Below are 21,027 nucleotides of genomic sequence, written 5' to 3'. Positions count from 1 at the left end.
ATTATTTGCCCATGTTTTCTTTTATTTCTAATCTATATGTACACATAATTTAACATGGTATAATTATAATTTTGTGTTTTGATTTTGTACTCAGTATCAAATCATAAATATTTTAACATATTTTTTGTAGGTGTCCTCAGAATGAATATTTCTTTAACTCTTTTCTTTCCTTGGGTATTTAAGTGCCTCTGAATTTTCATATGTACAAATAATACTTCAATTTAAATCTTAATCAAATATTTTTGTCAAATATTTTGCATTTATCAAATGAAAAATGGACATAAAAACAGGACTTATATTGTAGAGTTGTTATGAGGATTAAGTGTAAAAATTCATAACAAAGATTCTGCAGAGTGTAAAATCAGACAAATTTCTAGAAATTAAATTATCAAGGCAAAGATATATTCTTTGCAAGATTTTTGCATAAATTGCTAACTTCCTGAGTATTCAACTATCAGAAGGATGAATACTAAGCCTCAATGTCTTAAACAAATAAAACTTTGTACTTATTTTTTAAAGGGCTGGTATAGAAACACAGGCTCTAAGAGCAGAGAGGATGACTGATTTGATACAGGGTTCTGGAGAAAAGCAGAATTCAGTGATTGGCAGACTTTCAGAGAAAAAAGTGTGTTGATGTCCTTGGTAGAAACATGGTTTCTCAGGTGAGAATGTCATTGATTAATTAACACCTAGAAAATATGTTCTTTGGAGTGAGACTTTTTCTGATCCACTGCTTTTCTGAAATTGGAATTGTTACTAATTGATTAACTTGCAAATTCATGTTCACTGAGACGCTGTTCCCTTAATTTTTCAAATTTGTGTAAAGTCAATTCTGATAGTTTCTAGAACTGTCATTGAGTAAGCAGTTTTAAAACCACTTCTGGTGATTACCTGCTGCCACAGCTACAGACAAATCAGTCACTTCCTAGAAGTATGAGGACATTTCATTCTCAAGCTATGTTTGAAAAAACATTGGAGGAAAAAAAAATCAGGGGGATAAAGGATAAGAGAATGCCAAGAAGAGGTCTCTGTAAGGAAAGAATAGGAAATAAGTTTTTATTTAATGCGATCTTCTGCTTGAGAAATACTATGTCTAACTGTAAAATGAATCTGGAAAGTCAGTCTTCATTCAAAGTGAAGTAGAGCTAATATGTAAAGGTAGCTTTTATACAAATCAGTAAAGGTGTCAAAGAAAACTTATTTCCTACATTAACTATAAAAAATCATAAAATTTTACATTTCATGGATTATAAATATTATCTTTACCTTAAACTTTGTAGTTTATAAGATAGTTTATCTTTAAATTTATACTTATAGAGATAGCATTTGATGACTTTTTTTAATTATCTCTCTTTCTCTCCTTTTTATATAAATTGTGCCCCGACTTCTTTATTTTTTATTCAAGAATGGCTTCCAATCTCCTTCCTCTGCCAGTTCCAAACTCCTTTTCTGGCTCTCATGCTCCTGAATTTTGTTCTCCTCCATAGTCAACAATTTTGAGCACCTCCTCCTCTTTTTTTAAATGACATTCAGTTTCTGAAATATTGGCTTCTCTCATCCTCCTCATTACTTTCACCCCACTGTTCTTCCACCATGCAAAAAATAACTCTGCTCTTCTTTCCTTTTTTTTTTCTAAACATGTTTTTAGAAATTTCTTCTTTTTAGAAATGTGTTTGTAGGAGAGATCCAGGCTAACTCATTGCAGATGATATTTTTGTCTTCCATTCTGTCTCTCTCTTCTACATTGCAGCACCATAAATAAATGACTACTGGTGATTCCTGCCTGACCTCAGGGAAAGAGCTTACATTCTACATTAGACACTCGACTCCTCTTTCCTCCCTTTACTGACTGATGTAAACTTACATGAGTAGTTTCTGCTCTAGGAGTCTGACCTTCTTTATCAGTATAATGGGAATGCTACTCCACAGTATGGTAAATGCAATGAAATTACTTGTACAAAACACATAGGACACTCACTCTACCCAAGAGGACCTATATAAATAATAAATCTTATTTGTGTTTATTTCTTATGTGTGGTTATTTCTTTACCATGGTGACTTTTCTTCATAATTGGATAAGGGGGTTTGAGGTCACCAGATGAGGGGGTCTTGGCGTGAGAAATAAAGAGGCTTGATGCAAAGTCTGTGTCAGGGGACTAAGGAACTCTGGGAGGAGCCCTCTGAGCTAACCTTGGGTCCATATTATTATCACAAAGCAGGAAAAAGTAGTTAAAAGTTATTTATCAGCCATCAACACTAAAAAGCAGAACGTGGAAAATGTCAGACAGAATATCTCCAACTTGTTTTTGCAAAATCTCAGACCTTAAGTAAGACCTTTGCCTCCAATGTCAAGAGACCTTTGGCATCTAGAGATTATGACCATTAGGCTTGGTATTGCCACATCTCACATACACGTTCTCTCTTGTAGTCCAGTTTTCTGATCTCCTGCATACGACACAACTTACATGCCATTCTCGTGATCCTCCAGGTATCTCAACCAGGAAGCGAGTCTGATGCTAAAGATCAGGGCTCAGTTTCCCCTACAATTGCATAACCAAAAGACACATGAAGACTAATATCAAAAGTTAAATGTCTTTGTCACCTTATTAGGAAAGTCATTTTAACTCAATTTGTTTGCTTAAGGGTAATAATTTCTTCTCTATCTTAGACTCATGAAAATGGCAAATAGAATTAGGATAATGAGTACACAGATAATAATTGTCATAATAAGAATAACTACTAGTAGTTTGGGGGATTGTTTTGGTTTTTTCTTTTTTAGAGATAAAGTCTTATTTTGGAACCCAGGCTGGTGGGCCAGGCTAGAGTGCAGTGGTGTCATTATAGCTCACTGCAACCTCCAACTCTTGGACTCAAGAGATCCTCCTGCCTCAGCCTCCCAAGTAGTTGAGACTATAGACATGCCACCACCAAGCCGAGCTAATTCTATTTGTTTTAGGAGAGATGGAGGGGCCTCTCTCTTTCTCATACTGGTCTGGAACTCCTGACTTCAAGCTATTCTTTCATCTCAGCCTCTCAGAGCTCTAGGATTACAAGCCTGAGCCATTACATCTGGCCTGTCAGCATTTTTAAATTCAATATTTTCTATGTGCACGGCACTTTGCTGGCATTTATATATGTGAGCTCAGTCTTTTCAATTCCTTAACAGGGAGCTAATTAACATTATTACCAATATTATGTTAGACAGGTACTGCTCAGAAAGATAAAGTGATAGGGCTAAGGATACAAAGCTCGAGGAGCAGGCAGGGCTATAAACTGAGGTCCTCTGACCCTCAACCTGCACCCCTGGAGCTCCGTGCAAGTGCTAGTGGGCATAGTTGCATTTACTCATTTTCCCTTGACTAAAAATGGTCATTGACCCTTATTTACTTAAGCCACGTTCCATTTCTAATCACCCCATATTCAAAGTCTCCTCTCACTCTCCTAAACTGACTTTATAGCCAGAGCCTACTCTCATTTACTTGAGGTGACAGCTACTTTGTTTCTCTATCATGAATTCATACTTCTCTTCTGTACTTTCACTGTCAGGTTCTCTGCTAAGTGCTGCAAGGAATTATAAAACACTCCTACACAGTATTTAAACTTTTCAGTGAGTAAAGGGTGACCTTGGCTCTTGTTCTCCTCCCACTTTGTACTGTCCTCAGTGCTAACATGACTCTCTCCCCTTCTGCCCTAGGAGTGCTTAAGCTCTCTCATGTCTCTGCCCCAAGGACAGGTTAAGTCTGCTGCAGTACCTTAGGCTGTTATTCTTTGCTTCCCTAGAGTTCTGAAGCCTTAAAAGCACTCACTGAACAAATCAGAAAAATATTTATGACACCTTTTTGCTATTCTGTAGATCCAGGAATTGTTGGAAATCATCAGTTGCATGCATTTCAAAGCAGTGCGTTTCAATACAAAGGTCTCTGCCTCCCACTAGGAGATTGAGTGTGGTTTCTATGTACATAAGTTTGTAAATTCAAACTGCACTTTAATTCAGTCATTTACTTATTATAAACACCCTTGTTTCACCTAAGTAATTCCCTGGGAGGTAGAGGTGATATCATCTTCACATTCTTTACTATTTCCTATAGGGGCAATGAATGAAAAATATAAATTGATGATTAAAATGGACATGAATCATCTGTAATCATATTAAATAAGTACACAGAAAATTTAAATCTAAAGGTCCAAGACTAACTAGTCTAAGTAATAATTCATGAAAACTTATTATGAACAGTTTCAGAGTATTATTTAGTCTGAAAAGTGATAATTTCTCTTGCTGGAAACTATTTTTTCTATAAATAATTGTAAATGACTTCTTAAGATGAATTTTAAACTGATAAATTTTAAAAGTAACAGGTTCAACCTCATAATTATCAAAAATTTTAGTATGACAGCAACAGATAGCATAAACAAAATTAATGTTTTTAATTTAAAAACCTAGAAGACACTATTTGCAAAAACAAAATTGGACAAAGTCCTAATTTTTCATATGTAAAGAGTGTTTACAAATTACTTATGAAAAGACAAACACAATAAAAAGGAATAAAGGATGTATAATTATTTTACAGTGGAAATAAAAAAGATCCATGAATAAAGGAAAAATACTCAACCTTACTAATTAATAGACAAATGCATATTTTGTGGTTTAATGAAATTTCTTTTTATTAGTACAATTTTGGATAGTTCTTACTATGTAACATCCATTGTTGCCATGGGTTGGTAGAAATTTGATTTCAGGTGAAACTGACATGAGCCCTTTTGGATAATATCACAGTGAAACATAAAAATCTAAAGAAAATCATTTGACCCAGTTATTCTGCTTGTGGTAGTTTACTTATCAAAAACACTTGTACAAACTTCTATAAACATTTTATCGGCACAAAATTGTTTATTGCAAAATTAGAATGACAAAATCAAAATGTCAATAAATAGAGTAAGAGTAAAATCTATAAGGGTAGATCCTTACCAATTGATACTCAACAACCATCAAAAATAATTTGGTGACTCTGAAAAGACAGATTAAAGTATCAAAATCAAAGTACTCAATATAAAAAGCAAGTCTCATAATAAAATAGTCTCATTTATCTAAAAAGTTGCACGTATATGTGTATAAACTTATCAAGGTACATAAAAATATATATAAAGCTATTGAATAAATTCACAAAACTAAAACAAAAAAGTTATTAAAAATTCTGAAATGATTTGCCAAACTGAGATATTTGGGGAAGAGAATGGGCTCAAAAGAAGAATTTAACTGGGGATTGTTTATTCGCTATAATCTTGATTAATTAAAATTTTAATAATAAAAGTATATCCTGAAATTGCTAATATACTTTTTGTAAGTCAGGCAAATATAAATACTGTATATAGTACAGTAAGTAAATGTTTTCAGAGAAGATTATTGGTCAATTATCAGTCAACAAAGAATAGCATTCCCATGAGTTGGCATTTTTGAGCATTTCTCTTTTTTGTATAATTAAGCCTTTAATTTTTAAATTAAATTTTTAAAGAATTTCAATTTCTACCATACTAATAGAGCTTAGCTTTGGCTAGAATCAAAATATAAACAAATTAAACATCAACTGAAAAATAAGCACTGGGAGGTGGAAGAGGTAGTAAGAATCCCATCATGGTTTTCAGAATTTTGATTTTTGATTTTTATGTTTAATTAACAAAGACAAAGAAAGCCTAATATGGTGGCTTACACCTCTAATCTTAGCACTCTAGAAGACCGAGGTGGGTGGATTGCTTAAGTGCAGAAATTAGAAACCAGCCTGAGCAAGAGTGAGACCCCATCTCTACTAAAAATAGAAAAACTACCTAAACGTTGTGGCAAGTGCCTGTAGTCCCTGCTCCTTGAAGGATGAGGCATGAGGATCACTTGAGCCCAAGAGTTTGAGGTTGCTCTGAACTGTTGCCCCACTCTAGCCTGGGGCAACAAAGTAAGACTCTGTCTCAAAAAGAAAAGAAAAAACAAACAAAAAAAGAAGACAAACGAAAAGAAGTTAAAATTTAACTTTCTCTGCCAGAGATATATTGTTGTTATGAAATTTTATAAATATTGCAAAAGACTTAACCTGTTTTCATGTGTTTACAACACTAGTATTAAATAAGATGGGAGAAAATGAAATCTGGTATGAATGCTACTGTCCTATTAATTATGCCATTAATTATGTTTTCTTTCCACCATTCACCTGAATGTCCCAGTAACACAATAACTTGGTCTCCCTTGAATGGTTAAAAAATTAAACAGAATCCTATCATTAAACAAAATAAACAAAAATAAAATAGAATATCTCTCAAAAAGGCAGAGATGGAGACCTCCTGGGCATTAAAAAAATTCCATAAATGCACTTCCATTAATGAGCCTCAATAAAACTTTTAGATACTTTAATTCTTGCTACCAAACTATCTTTCCATATTGCTTTTTATTTTATCTTACTTTATTTTTGAGACAGAGTCTCACTGTGTTGCCCTCAGTAGAGAGCAGTGGCGTTACAGCTCACAGCAACCTCAAACTCTTGGGCTTAAGCAAATTCTCTTGTGTCAGCCTTCCTAGTAGCTGGGACTACAGGTGCCCGCCGCAATGCCTGGCTATTTTGTTGTTGTTGTTGTTTGTTATTGTGGTCATTGTTGTTTAGCAGGCTCTGGCCAGGTTTGAACCCACCAGCCCCGGTGCATGTGGCTGGTGCCCTAACCACTGAGCAACGGGTGCCAAGCCCCATATTGCATTTTGAAAGACAAAAAGAATTCTTTCCCCTAAGAAGGATACACTAACAGTTTTTTCTTCTACACAATTTTAGGTGAACTACATATACATCTTTTCGAACTTAGTAGACAATAGAAAAGGTACTCATTATCCTTCTGAATTATTCTAAAACTGTCTTTTCTGAAGTGTCAGAGGAAGCCCTTAGAACTTTGGCTTTCTTCCCCTGTAGCAATGCAATCTTGTTTCTTGCTACTCTTTTTGGGAATCATTATAGCCTGGTGGTTATCCCTGTTTATAAAACTGTATTAACAATCGTAGCAACCTCATTGTGATGGTTTGAGAATTACATGAGAGGGTGTATACTTGTCAAATGCAGGCCCCAATAACCAGTACTAATATTTTCAGAGCTTTTAATAATATGAGCTGCTAGCATTATTTTTCTTCCATGAGTTGCTTTTTCTTTTACTTTGTAATATCATCACGACTGGCTATACTTTGCTTCGTTTCCAATTTAAATTTTATGCCAACCACCCATATGAAGAAAAGCAAAAAAAAAAAAAAAATGAATAGAACATACTACCAGTGGCTATTTTCAAAAGTTCATTATGTTATGTGACATTGTACAAATAACACCTTGAGGGGGGCTTTATTTTCTTCATTTTAAACTACTTTTTAACTCTTAGCACTAACCAGTAAAGTTTTACACACTGCCCAAACACAAATATTTGCAAACACCTTTGTTTTGAATAATTGATGAGTTTAGTCATAATTATTTAACCAAAAGGGACAATTCAGGCATTTGCTCCAAACTTCTGTGAGAAAAATGTTCTATAAAAACAGCTATTCATATTCCATTGCTTCTAGACTTTTAGAGGAGATATGAAATTGTTTAATAACTCTAAGATGCTTTAGGGAATTCCAGCTTCCACACATTTATTCACTGAGCAAGACTGAGAAAAGGTTTCCTATTATTTTGCACATATTACAGAAATGAAAAGGAGTTATCTTTCTCTTTTATCCTATAATACACAAAGTTTCTTGCCTGTTCCCAAACAAACAAAACATATCTCTAACATATAGAGAGAAATTAAGGAAGGGGAGGTAATCTAAAATTTAGGAAATTATTTAAGTTTCAGAGAATGTAGAGATTTGCCTAAGTTGAACATGATATTCAGCAGAGACAAAGGGTGCCATTTATCAACTGTATTTCCTCCTGCTTTCCTGCAAAAGCCTCATGTTTTTCATGGTACACTGTATTTTTCCACCGTAACGTTTATATTATTTCATATTAGAGCAAATATGAAAGTATTTTGTTTCTTAGATATATATTTGTTATATATCTTATATTATTTGTTACATATTTTTCTATAAATGCCACTAATTTATTAAGATGTGAATTCTTTCCTATTCTTGAATTTATTTTATTTAGTTATTTGTTTATTTTTGCACTCAACATCATTCCAGACAACTGAGTAGTGGAAAAAAAAGTTGCGAGAGCAACATATCTGCTATTTCTTTTCTAACAGGCATTTATAAGCTGCTCCTGAAAATGAGCAAAATATTGTTTCTTCTGCCCCAAACAGAATTTGCCCTCTGTGGTTTCTGCTGCCGGTGACATTTATCAGTGTGTGTAAGTGTGCCTTCCACACCAGAACCATAGTTTGGATGGTAGAGGAGGATGAGTGAGAGTCCAGGTGTCCTCAAACTACGGCTCGGGCCGCATGTGGGCCACCTAGGACATTTATCTGGCCCGCCTGGTGTTTTTGCCACCGCTGCCTGTCCTGCCTAGCAGCCGATTCGTCCTGGGCCCGGTCAGCCCTCCAATAGTCTGAGGGACAATGAACTGGCCCCCTGTTTAAAAAGTTTGAGGACTCCTGAATTAGACCATAGGACATACACAGTATGGGAGAGTATTTTCATATTTTTCTTTACAGAGAGCTGAAATTTGTCCCTGGACTCTTACTGAAAGGAGAAGGCTGACAGGTTAGGGCCTTATCAAAAGTGAACTAGATACCTTTTGCTAGCCATTTACACTTACTCAACTTTATTGTTTTTTGTTATGTTCTGCTTTCAATGATTTGAACACACTCATTTCTTATGTGAGAAAATACTTTGTGTTTTCAGATACTTTAATAGAATCTGTGCTTAGATGTAAAAAGCAAATCATTTCCTATAGGCTCTCTTAAAAACTTTTTGAAATACGATTGCCTTGCACAAAAACCCATTTGTGGATTCCTATTCTAAAATTCAGGGTAAAAACACAAAAAGTGTATTATGATGTTTGGTTCAGAGAAGTTTTTATTAAGATTCTTATGTATTTAGAAAAGATATGGACTATTTGTGCAGGCGTGTATATGGGTATACTGAGTAATGATATAAAATGTAATTCTTACTATGGATCATACTGAAAAGGTTTAAATGTCATTGCTGGTCTGGCTGCAATGGCTCACTCGTAATCCTAAAATTTGGGGAGTCCAAGGTAGGAGGATCACTCAAAGCCAGGAGTTCAAGATAAGCCTAGCATAGTGAGACCTCACCTCACAAAAAAGAAAAAAAAAATTAACCTGCATAGTAGCCTATGCCTATAGTTCCACGTACTAGGGAGGCTGAGGCAGGAGGATCACTTGAACCCAAGAGCTTGAAGTTGCTGTGAGCTATGAAGATGTCTCTGTAACTCTAGCCCCAGTTTCAAAGCAAGATCCTATTTCAGTAAATAAATAGGCTTTCTTGTAAATCTGTAGTTAAGGGGAAAAAACAAAAACAAAAACCAGCACTAGGAAAGTAGAATTGCTAAGAAACTTTTCCCATATCCAGAAGCCAATCCCCTGTGCTTTCATTGTGTTTTTCTCAAATAACTTAAAGCAGCTGAGAGTAGAGTATGAGAATGAAGTAAAACCTAGAAAAGGAAGCCGGTAATCATCACAAACATTTGAGAGGCAATGAATAATCTTTTTAAAAAATAATACAGACATGGCTTAAAATTCAGCTAATAAATATTGGGTTCAGACCTCAGCATGAACTTAGTGGTTAAGAAACCCTGGAAAAAAACATTTAACCACACGAAGCTGCACATCTTCCTCTATAAAATGAAAATAAAAGTGCTCTCTATCTCCTCAGTTAACCAAACTAAGGCCTAGTTGAGATACTGATCCTTACGTGTAATACATTTTCAGTGTCTGTTAACTATTAGGTCAACAGCTCTACTGGAGCAATTTTAAAGAGATTATGAAGTGCTAATTTAAAGACTGACCTAAAATTCTTTGACTTTGTCTGGTTTTTTATGTTCGTACAGTTCATACCTTATTAAAATTATTTGTAAAATCAGCAGTTTCTAAAGTAAAAACTAAATTTTGCTTTTTGACCTTCAAAGAGATACTATTATTTGTAATTTCCTATGATTTTTCTAACTGTTGGATAGGAATGGTTTCACTTTGCTAGTTTTACTGTACAGTATTAATAGTTAAAATAAATTTGAGTGATTTGTAAAAAATCATTTCATATATGTTTCAGTACTTCCATTCTTTTGACTCCTAAGTAGAGAAACCCATAAAATACATTGACTGTATTAAAGACTGTAAAAAAGATTGTTAGTCACATGAGTTTTGGAGTGAGTGAGAGAAATAAAGGGGAGGGATGTAAACACATAGAAAAAAATGTTATTTTTTAAATAAAATGTTTTCTGTTATAAAATTAATACATGTTCATTAAAAAAATGCCAGTGGGCCAGGCTCAGTGGCTCAGACCTGTCATCCTAGCATTCTAGGAGGCTAAGGTGGGAGGATCGCTTGAACTCAGGAGTTCAAGACCACCCTGAGCAACAGTGAAAACCCATCTCCACTAAAGGTAGAAAAATTAGGTGCAGTGGCATACTCCTGTAGTCCCAGCTTCTGTGGGGCTGGGGTAGGAGGTTTGCTTGAGCCCAGGAATTTGAGGTTGCAGTGAACTGTAATGACGCCACTGCACTCTAGTCAGATAACATAGGCAACAGAGTATGAGGAAGGAAGGAAAGAAAGAAGGGAAGGAGAAAGGGTGTGCTTTGTCTAGTAGTGACCTTATCAAATAGCTGTACAAATCATTCAGACTTCAAGTAAGTAAATAAAAGAATGGTATTTTTGAAATGTGACAGTAGGAAACAAATATTTCTTCCCAAGGCTAATCCTGTCATCTCTATGATTTGAAGTGACTTTCTCAAGCAGCATAACTCAGTGCTGTATTCAATGTCTAGCATAGCCCAAAGCAATTACTCATCACCAAAAAACTGACTTTTCTGAGATGAAGATGATAGGATCCCTTAACAAGACCAAAAAGGGAATTATGCAAAAGACCTGATCGTTTATGGATTGACTTTCCAATACTCAATGATACTGGGCATACTTAATGATCACATCCATATGCTGCATTAGATCATTAAAACATGTGTTTCAGAATAAAATATCACCAAAGAGTAATCAAGAAGCCATAAGCCATTTACCTTGACTTCCTAGTAGTTGAGTGAGTTGAATCATTTAACCTTCTCACTTTGAGCATGATGTTTATAACCTTCTTTAAGTTATAAAATATTTCTTATTATATTTTATCTTTATAATTTAATTATAATAAACATTTTAATGTATCTTAAATTGGAACGCTCTGTGAATACTAAGTATCCATTAAGTGATCTGCAGATGCAAAAAGATTGATGTCATGCTTAAGAGTATCTTCTTCATAGTACTTTTATGTTCTCCCAATGCTTTTTATGTATAGAGGAAGGCAAATTTTATTCCAAAGAAACACAGAGAATCAATTAAGTGTGACAAATTCTGTGTGTGGGAGGGCAAGGGCATTATGAGGTTAAAAACAATAGGAGAAAAGAAATAATTGTGATGTTACTATCACATCAAAAGCCATTCTCAAACACATTTCACAAATAATGAATTTAATATCACTTATGAATATAAATTTTTAGTATGACTTATGAATCAGACTTGATCTTTATAGCATACAGTCTACATCCTAAAAAAATAGAATAGGATATGAAAAATGGAACTTTAAGGCAGAGTTTATAAATCTTTGGCCTTTACTTTTTCTTGTCTTCTGTATATAATAAATTAAAATTTAGATTCATGGTCATCTGAGATCTGTCAGCAAATATTTATCAAGAACTTAATATTCCAGGCATATTGTGAGGAACTGTAAGGCATGGAAACCATGAGACATCTCTTCATTTCTCAAAAACTTAAGGAAAAAAAGTCTTCATGAAAAGTCCTAAGTCCTTCCTTTCAGATAGCCTTTAATTTGAGAGAGGACAGAGAAGAGTCTTTTATGGTCATTGTCAAACAGACCATTTATTAAGGGATAATTGTTTGACAATTGCATTCCTTAACAAAACTCAATTTTAGAGATTTTTTTGTTCCTGAACATCCAATAAATACTTTTCCCCCCTCAGAATGTAAAGGAATTCTAATATCATTCTCCAGTAAAAGGAATCGGGATTCTTAGGAGGAATGACTGATTCTAGAACTGGGAAAGGTAATGCACAAGATGAGCCTTGTGGATTTCACCCACTGGAAACGAATGAGGCGTTCAGAAAGGCTGGGCACAGTGATTTGCACCTCTAATCCCAGCAGTTTGGGAGGCCTAGGGAAACCTATCAAGACCCTATCTCTACAAATAATTTCTAAAAATTAACCAGGCATGATGGTACACACCTGTAATCTAAGGAACTCCGAAGGCTGAGGCAGGAAGACAGCTTGAGCCTAGGAGTTTGAGGTTGCTATGAGCCATGTGGACACCATTACACTTCAGCCTGGGTAACATAGCAAGACCACTCTCTAAAAAAGGAATAAAAATAAACAAAATAAGAAAGTAAAAGAATAGGGACCTGTCGAAAGAGAAAAGGAGCCAACTGAAAGAGCTCCCAATGACCAGTTTTGAGTAATATATATGGAATCATTTGGTCAACAAAATATTATGGTATATTAGATGATAATATATAAAATGAAAATATGTGAGTACATACTTATGTGAAGATGTGATAAAATAAATAAATAAGGGGAAAAAAACAGATGTCCCATACAGAATAATAATTTGTGTAGATATGCCACCCTCAAAGAGAAGGAGTGTAACTTCCAAATCCATAACTGTAGGCTACATATAATAACCCCCTCTCAAATAGTTTGGTATGGAAATGGAGACAAAGAGGAACTTCACAGTAGAAAGAACTGATAAACACTGCATCTACCAGGTGATAAACATCCTGATAGCCTATATTGTTGGTTATGATGTGATGACTTTAGCTCTTTGGTCTTCCTCCCCAAACCACATGTCCTTAGTCTAACATGGACAATATTATCAGACAATTGAAACTAAAGGACATTCTATAAAATATCTGGCCAGTACTCTTCAATAGTATCAAGTTCACTAATAGTAGAAAAGTCTGAGAAACTGTCACAGCAAAGATGAACCTAAGTAGATGTGACAACTACTGAATGTAATGTAGCTAGAACAGAAAAAAGACATTTAGTAAAAACTAAGAATAATAAATCAAGGATGATGAATAATAATCATTATCAGTTAATTAGTTTTGACAAATGAACTACAGTAATATGTTAAAAATAGGAAAAACTGGGTTTGGAATATACAGAAACTCTGTGTACTCTTTGAATCTTCCTTATAAATCCAAAATTATTCTGAAATTGAAAGTTAACTTAGTTATATATATAAATGGAAACCTAAAGCTGTAATAATCAAAGAGTACTCACAGAGCGCCCCACTGATGCCTGAAAGAAGGAAACTTGTCTCTGCGTGATCATAACTGCTTGTCTGTGGAACTGTGGGCTTCTTCCCTCAGTTTATTCTGTTGGTGGATAGTCTACATACTCGCCCACATGCTTATTGCCTCTTCAAATAGTAAGCTACTGAAAGGTACAGACATCAGTTTTGGATTAGTCATGTCCTCTCTTTTATTTTATTTTATTTAGTTAGTTTTTTGATTTCAGGTTAATGTGAGGATACAAACAACAGGTCTCCGTACTTGAATCTGTCAGGTAGAATGCATCTTGTAGTTGTGTCCTACAACCAAGAGGTATGTGAATACCCCTACGTTGTGCAGGGCACAATAAGTGGAACCACGACAATCCCCCCTCCTCCCCTCTCTCCCCTCCCCCATATCCCTTCCCCTCAACTTGAATTTAGTTGTTCTCCTATGTGGGCAGGTATTAGGTCATCCACTGGCTTCATATTAGTAGTGAGTACAGTGGATATTTGCTTTTCCATTCTTGTGATGCTTTACTAAGAAGAACATGCTTCAGCTCCATTCAAGTTAAAATAAAAGATATGGAATTACCATCTCTTCTTATGGCTGAATGGTACTCGATGGTGTACATGCACAACAGTTTGTTTATCTATTCCTGAGTTGATGACATTTAGGTTGTTTCTACATCTTAGTGATTGTAAATTGAGCTGTGATAAACAACCAGTGCAGATGACTTTATGATAAAATGATTTTTCATCTTCTGGGTACATGTGTTCTCTTGATTAAAAAATAGGCCAGCAATGGTTTTTCAATAAACCACTGGGTTTTACTATATAATTGGAGAAAATAACTTTGACAAGGAAAGATGGATTTAAGTTCTTTAGATGAATGAGCCAGGATAATCGTAGTGAAAGTGGAGGGCAAGTTTTGCTTAATTTTTATCCTTTACTCTTTCTTTTATGCACATCTATTTTTTGTTGTCTTACTATAAAAATAGATCTGAATGCTGACAAAGAAAAATGATAGTTTCCTAAGAAAGATATGTGAAGGAATATTCTTGGGTAAAAAAGCGTAAGTATCGTATGTGTTTTGTTTTCTTTTTTAACACTTCAATTTTACAAGGAAAGTGAAATTTAAAATAGCACTTTTTCATGTAAAAAAAAATACACAGAGAGAGCAAAACTGTTAGCACAGATGGTTAGTGACAAGGTTGAAGACACAATTAACCGTCAAAATTTTATCATTGTATAGTCTGTCAGCAATTCAGAAGCTGGGCAGTCGCATCCAGGTCTGGGATTCTTTCACTTTCTTTTTCTCTACCTCTTACATCACTTGTTTCTATAACATAGATTGTTTTAAGTGTCTACAAATCAAGAAAGCTTGTCTTTCTGCACCATGTTTTGTCTCTTTCAAAGCAGAAGATTCTCTCTTAGGAAAACTTCAATGTAGTTTGCAGCTCTCAGATAAAATCTCAAACCAACAGTACCACAAGAATTGGACACAGTAGGGCAAAGGTCACCTTTTTGGAAAAATTCATCAACCACTTATTGATTGCCTTTAATGCAGAAAATGCAAGTCTCAATTTAATCACTGTTTGTTCAGAAAAATTGACCAGTAGATAGAAATTAACATTATGTGTGTTAGGCAATAAAACTTCTGTCTTATGGCCTACTTTCACCACTGGGAGTATTCACATTCTTCCATTATAAGGTAAAAGTATCTAAAGTATACCATGCATTATATGCCTAAAATCTTGAGAGAAATGCAGCTACATTTGAATGATAAAAAAATATTGCTATTTTGACCCTAGGGCTAGGTAATGATTAAAATAAGACTTCCATTTCTGGGTAATAAAAATAAGTTTTTATAGAATATCTGAAGTTTTTTGTTGTTGTTAAATCTAGACAAACATGAGATTCTTCTCATTTATTTGATTAAAATTAGTGAAATTATTGAAATTATCTCAAAGGCATCATGTTTATGATAGGTTATCCACAACCCCATATGGAATCTACCCTTCTTCTGAAATGTATTTTTTATTATTGTTTTTAATACTTTTACAATATTAATCCTAAAGATAAAATCTAGACAAACTAGGCTATTGTATCATTTTCTCAAATGCTACTGTTTCTAAGAAATTTGTATTAAGTGTTCTATGAAAAAGGAAAAAGTGTTCTATAATCAAATAAGTCTCAGAAATGTTGCCTACCACAGTATCCTCTAAGTTTCTTTCTATTAGCATATGAAAGGTTTTGGTAAATCTTGCAGAAAGGATGTTGGCCAAAAATATTTTGAGAATAGTTGGAGAAAGTCTGCTGAAGCAAACAGCATCCAAATTATAAAGGCTCTTTTATGCCTTGCTGAAAAGTTTGAAATGTTTTCCAATTTCTTTTTAGAATAACTGCTTCGGTAGCAATGTGATGGATAGAATGGAGACCTATTTAGAACACTTTTTTAGTAACCAAAACAAAAAGTAGTTGTGATCATACTGGAAAGAAGTACATTAAAAATGTTTTAGAGAGAAATGATAGAATTTGAAGGTCAAATGTTAGAAGATTAGGATTCAAAAATGAATTAAATTTATGGCTATAGATACTTAGGGGATGCTGGAACCACTCTCTAAGTTCAGGCTGATAAAAGGGAGGATCAGAAACAGATGGGATAAAACAGAGAATCTGTTTTCATGTATGTCATGTTTGAGGTACCAAATTAAGGAAGAGATTCTCAGTATATATTGAATATAGAACCATGAAATTTAAGAAAAAGATCTTTTGTAGTACAGACATGTACTAGTAAATAAGTGGTAGTTAAAATTCTAGAAATGGATGAAGCCACTGAGAGGCATTAGGTAGAGTGTGAAATATGGAGAACATAACAAAAACAAATAAGTATTAGATCACCAGGTAGAATCTACAGGTGGAAAAACATCAGGGAGCAGGGTGGCAGAACCTAAGCATGATGGTTAGGCATCACCTTGACTGGTGAAGGTGTATGTACATAGCAACCTGTGAAGCATTATTTCTGAGTGTGTCTATGAAGATGTTTTCAGAGGAGATTAGCATGTCTTAGAGTCTGAGTGGACTCTATGGGGAAGATCTACCTTCTATGTGGGCAGGCATCATCAAATCAGCTGAGGGCCCAGAAATAACAGAAACAAAGAAAAGGAGATAAGCTGATCTGTCTGCTGAAGCTGGGATACCCTCTTCCTCTCCTGTCCTTGAACAACAGCTCCAGGATCCCTCGCCTTTGGACTTGAGGACTTACACTACCATTCCCCATCATTCTAGTTTTCAGGCCTTTGGGCTCAGTCAGGGAGTTAGATTACCAGCTTTACTCATTCTGAGGTCTTTGGACTTGGACTGAGCAAAGCAATCAGCATTTTAGGGTCTCTAGGTTGCAGATGGCCTGTTGCAGGTCTTCTCAGCTTCCCTCCCTAATCAAGCCAATGAATTCCCATAATGACTTCTCTTATTTATGGATCTATCTTTCTGGAGATACATCAGGTTTCTGAAGAACCCTAATTTACTAATTGTGGAAAGAGTATTAGGAAAGAGGTAGTAATCAACAGTGCTACAGAAGAGGTCAAGTAAAATGAAACAAAGTGCATTTGATTTATAGTGATGAATCAATTCTTGGCAGTCATGGCCAGCACAATTACAGTGTAAAGATAAGGCAAAAGCCAGAGAGAGATTGAGCGTGAAGTGTGGACATGGAGGTAGCAAATACCATACCAGCTGTTATTTCCAGAAACTTAACTTTGCTAGAAAGGAGAGTGACAAGATAGTGTGGGCCAGAGATACAGGTAGAGATATTACTTTATTTTTTCTTTATTTTAACTGTAAAGTGAGAAAGGTCCAATGAAGAGGGTAAACACTGAAATCATACACAAAGGGATGTTGAAAAAGAGGGGGGATAAGAGTAGAGATATTCGTCTTTCACAATAGGTACAGGAAAGCTGGCGATGATGAACATAAAATTGGATAAACTAGTAAGTTTAAATATGGAATATTGAGGGATTTCCCACCTGTTGGAAATTAAATTCTCTTTGAAGTAGGAGGCAAATTCTCCCTCAGAGAATGAAAAGAAGTTTAAATCATAAGGGCTTTGGGAAAGTTCTGAGAGGTATGAAAGAGCCACTCTGAGGAGTAGATAGGATACTGTCTGGGGACTTGTGTGTCAGGCTGTACAGGGCCCAGTTGAGCTGGGAATGGTGAATGTGTTCTGATGCCTCACTGTTTCAGTGCATGCTTTCCTCTGTAGCGATCAACAGTTCAAGTGTAAGAGAGGAGAATGCAGTGGCATTGATCCAGGTCACAGTGTGAAGGAGTGGATGGTTTCAGTAAGGTAGTCTCTAAATAAGAGAATGGAAGGAAGATAGGAAGAAGATGACAAAGGACGAAGAAGGTTTACAGTGAGAAATGTGGCAGGATGAGAAGTCATAGGATGTTAGAGTATGGAGTTTCAAAAAGGAAGCTACAGATTATGGCATTTGGCCATAAGGATGATAGTGGCAGAAGAATGCAGATGAAGGTCAATGGAGATGCATATTTAAACAACAGAGTGGCTGTAATGTTGGGCGGTAGTATGAACACTGTGTTTGTCCTCCATTAGGACAGGATCAGCTTAAAGAGAAAAGCTGTGAGTCAGTTGCCAAAGAATTCAGGAATTGTTGAAAATAAAGAAAAAGCAGAAAGATAGATGAGAAGAAGAAAAAAAGATAGAAATGTATCTACCTGGATAGCAAGACCATCAGAGGCAGGATTTTACGCACAGGTGGAACATAAATGATAAAGGGTATTGGGGAGAGTGGATTCTGAGGCAAGTGGAGTGTGAGAATGAAAAGCCTCAAGGGACAACCAAGAAGTTAAAGAAGGAAAGTAGATGGTTCCAGGGTGCACAAAAAAACAAGGATTTGGTTCAAAAAAAGGTAGGCAGAGCAGCAGAGCAGTGTAGGAATGGTGAGCTGGGATGGAGAGGATAGGAAACAAAATGTGTTAATTCCATGTCTGTAAATGAGAACTCAAGCTTTATTTTGCAAGCCAAGAGTCAGGGACTGTGGGAGATCTTGAGACTTAAAAGAGTGATAGGCCAGTACTAGCTAGGACCTGACCCACTGAGGTACTGTTGCTTTTCCAGATTCGGGCCGTGGTGTCTGAGATTTTCCTAACTATGATTTGGATACTTTTCTTGATTACAATTTGTAATCTCCCTGTTCTGTCTCCTGGATGCACCTCTCCCAATTCTAATCTTATCCCTCCTCTGCCTTACAACCCAGCCTTCTGTAGGGATTAGTTAATACAAATACACCTTTTTTCAATATGTGTATCTTTATAAAGTTTATTTATTTTAATGGCAACATCAGGGGTAAGGGCAAAAGTTTATACACTGGGATATCTTGCTCATGAATTGACCTAAGAAACTATAAAATCCTTTTAAAGCCTAGGAATTTAAGAGATGAAGCAGAGTTTAGGAAGATGGCAAAGAAAATCAATCCCATTAAAATTTTCTAGTCCTGAGGTAAGTTTCTAGGCCTTTCTCTTTATCAGTATATCTTCTTATATTAACAAGTGACAGTAAAGGCAAGTTTAATCTCAAATCTTGAGAAGTACTCAAGTTATCTTACTTCTGACCATAAATAGAACAACAGCAAAAAGAAACATGACCTAGCTGTGAGTAAGAGCCCTGGACAGAGGAGGGCTGGGCCATATCTCCATGTCTGCTGTAAAGTAGCAATCAGAGAGACAACGCTGCCTGCATCTTGCCAAAATTGAGTAAGAGACCAAATAGAACGAGATCTATAAAGGAAGAAAATTATCAGAATCAGAACAGACTTGAATTAAGAGCTATTTAAAGGTTCATTATTAATGAACAGAACACAACTACATGAATCTGATCCTTCATTTGCCTTAGTGTGCATCCCACCTTTACCAGAGTAATTAATTTTCTCTATATTTGGATTTATTATGGGGTCCGTAATTGCAGGTTTTTAAGAAAACTTTACAGAAAGAACAGTTAGTAGAAAAGTTATGACACATTATTTTGTTTATATATCCTCAAAGGTCTCATTAAAATAAATATACTACATGCAGGGAATAGGGTTTTCATATTAGCACTCACTAACAGTGCATTGCACTCATGTGAGTTTCTTTATTTTATTTTACCCAAGAAAGAGCACAGCTACAGGGGAAAATATATGGGATTATCATCAAGTTTCTATCATGATGATAAAATAAAATCATATCAACATATGTATTTTCACATAAATTATATTATGCACTCTTCATCACAGTCTGTGATTTTGACAAGGCAGATATTTTGTCTGTGTTTGGGGGAAAAAGGAAAATGGAATCTTACTGAAGTTTAGGGACCCTATGGAATGGTTATTAGGAATATTTCTGTATCCCCCTCCCCAAATTCTTGTGTTGCAAATCCAATCACTAGATCAAGAGGGTGGAATTCTAATGGTATTAGTACCCTTATGGAAGAGGTCCTAAAGAGCTGGCAGATGGAGACACGGTGAGAACATGGCCCTCACCAGACAGTCAACCTACCAATGCCTTGAGGGTAAACGTCTCAGTTTCCCAAACTGAGTAAATTTCTGTTATTTCTGAGCCATCCAGTGTCCGCTATTTTGTTACACAACCTAGATTAATAGAAATAATGATCTTTCCCTAAATTATATAACTTGTTAATGTCAGGCCTAGAAATGAATCCAACAACATTTCAACTGCAAAGAATATGTTTTTATCTACTACTTCTCTTCCAGAGTTATTCTCTGTAGTTGCCGTACCCTAGACAAGTTACTTAACCTCTTTCTACCTCAGTTTCCTACCTAGAAAACAGACACTGTTACCACCTATCTTGCTAGTTCTGTTGTATGAAATAATGTAATAACTGTAACTACTCAGCACATTGCAGAGAAACATTGAAGCCCTCATAAATGCTGCCTCTCATTATTTTTCCTATACAGTATAAGAAAAAATTTAGAGAAGTCAGGGATGCCTTCACATAAGCATTCACTGAGCTTATGTGATATGTCAGGCACTGTGCTAGGCTCACTAGAAAAATGAGAGCATACAGATATAGCTTCTTGCCTTGAGTGGTTTCCTACCCAAGGTAGGAAAACTCTCAAGCAAACTTACCAAATGTATTTCAAACATTAAGATAGTGGAAAAGGGATGGTGTAGGCACCAAACACAGAGCTGTCAGGAAAGCTCTGGAGATTTAGAAAATGTTTCCTAGAATGTGGCATTCCAGACAGGGAGAAATATGAGCAGAAACAATGAAACTGGAACCACTTCAGTGTGCTTAGAAAACTGTAAACCCTTCAGTATGGCTACAGAGTAGGGATGGTGAAGACCCAGGAAGATAGAAACAAATACTTAGAAAAGAAGAAAATTTCATAAAGCGGGTGCCATATAGTTCTTTCCTTCTTCCCCCCGCCCTTTTCCTTTTCTTCTGTTCTTCCTTTCTTCCTTACATTCCTCCTCATTTCCTCCCCTCCTTTTTCCCTTCTCTCCTTCCCTCCCCGCTCCCTTTTTTCTTTCTTATTTCTTGTTTTCTGTATAATATTTCCCCATGCCTC

General features: G+C 35.5%; 1 protein-coding gene across 1 annotated transcript in view; it reads left to right on the top strand.

The window, feature by feature from the left end:
* Positions 1-21,027, top strand: part of FUT9 (fucosyltransferase 9) — a 95,199-nt gene that overhangs the window by 10,820 nt on the left and 63,352 nt on the right. The gene's annotated exons all lie outside the window — the stretch shown is intronic.

Source organism: Otolemur garnettii, unplaced genomic scaffold, assembly GCF_000181295.1.
Source record: "Otolemur garnettii isolate 467f Iridium unplaced genomic scaffold, OtoGar3 scaffold00132, whole genome shotgun sequence".
Taxonomy (NCBI): Eukaryota; Metazoa; Chordata; class Mammalia; order Primates; family Galagidae; genus Otolemur; species Otolemur garnettii.
The sequence above is the reverse complement of the archived record's forward strand: the minus strand, read 5'-3'. Positions and strand labels throughout refer to the sequence as shown.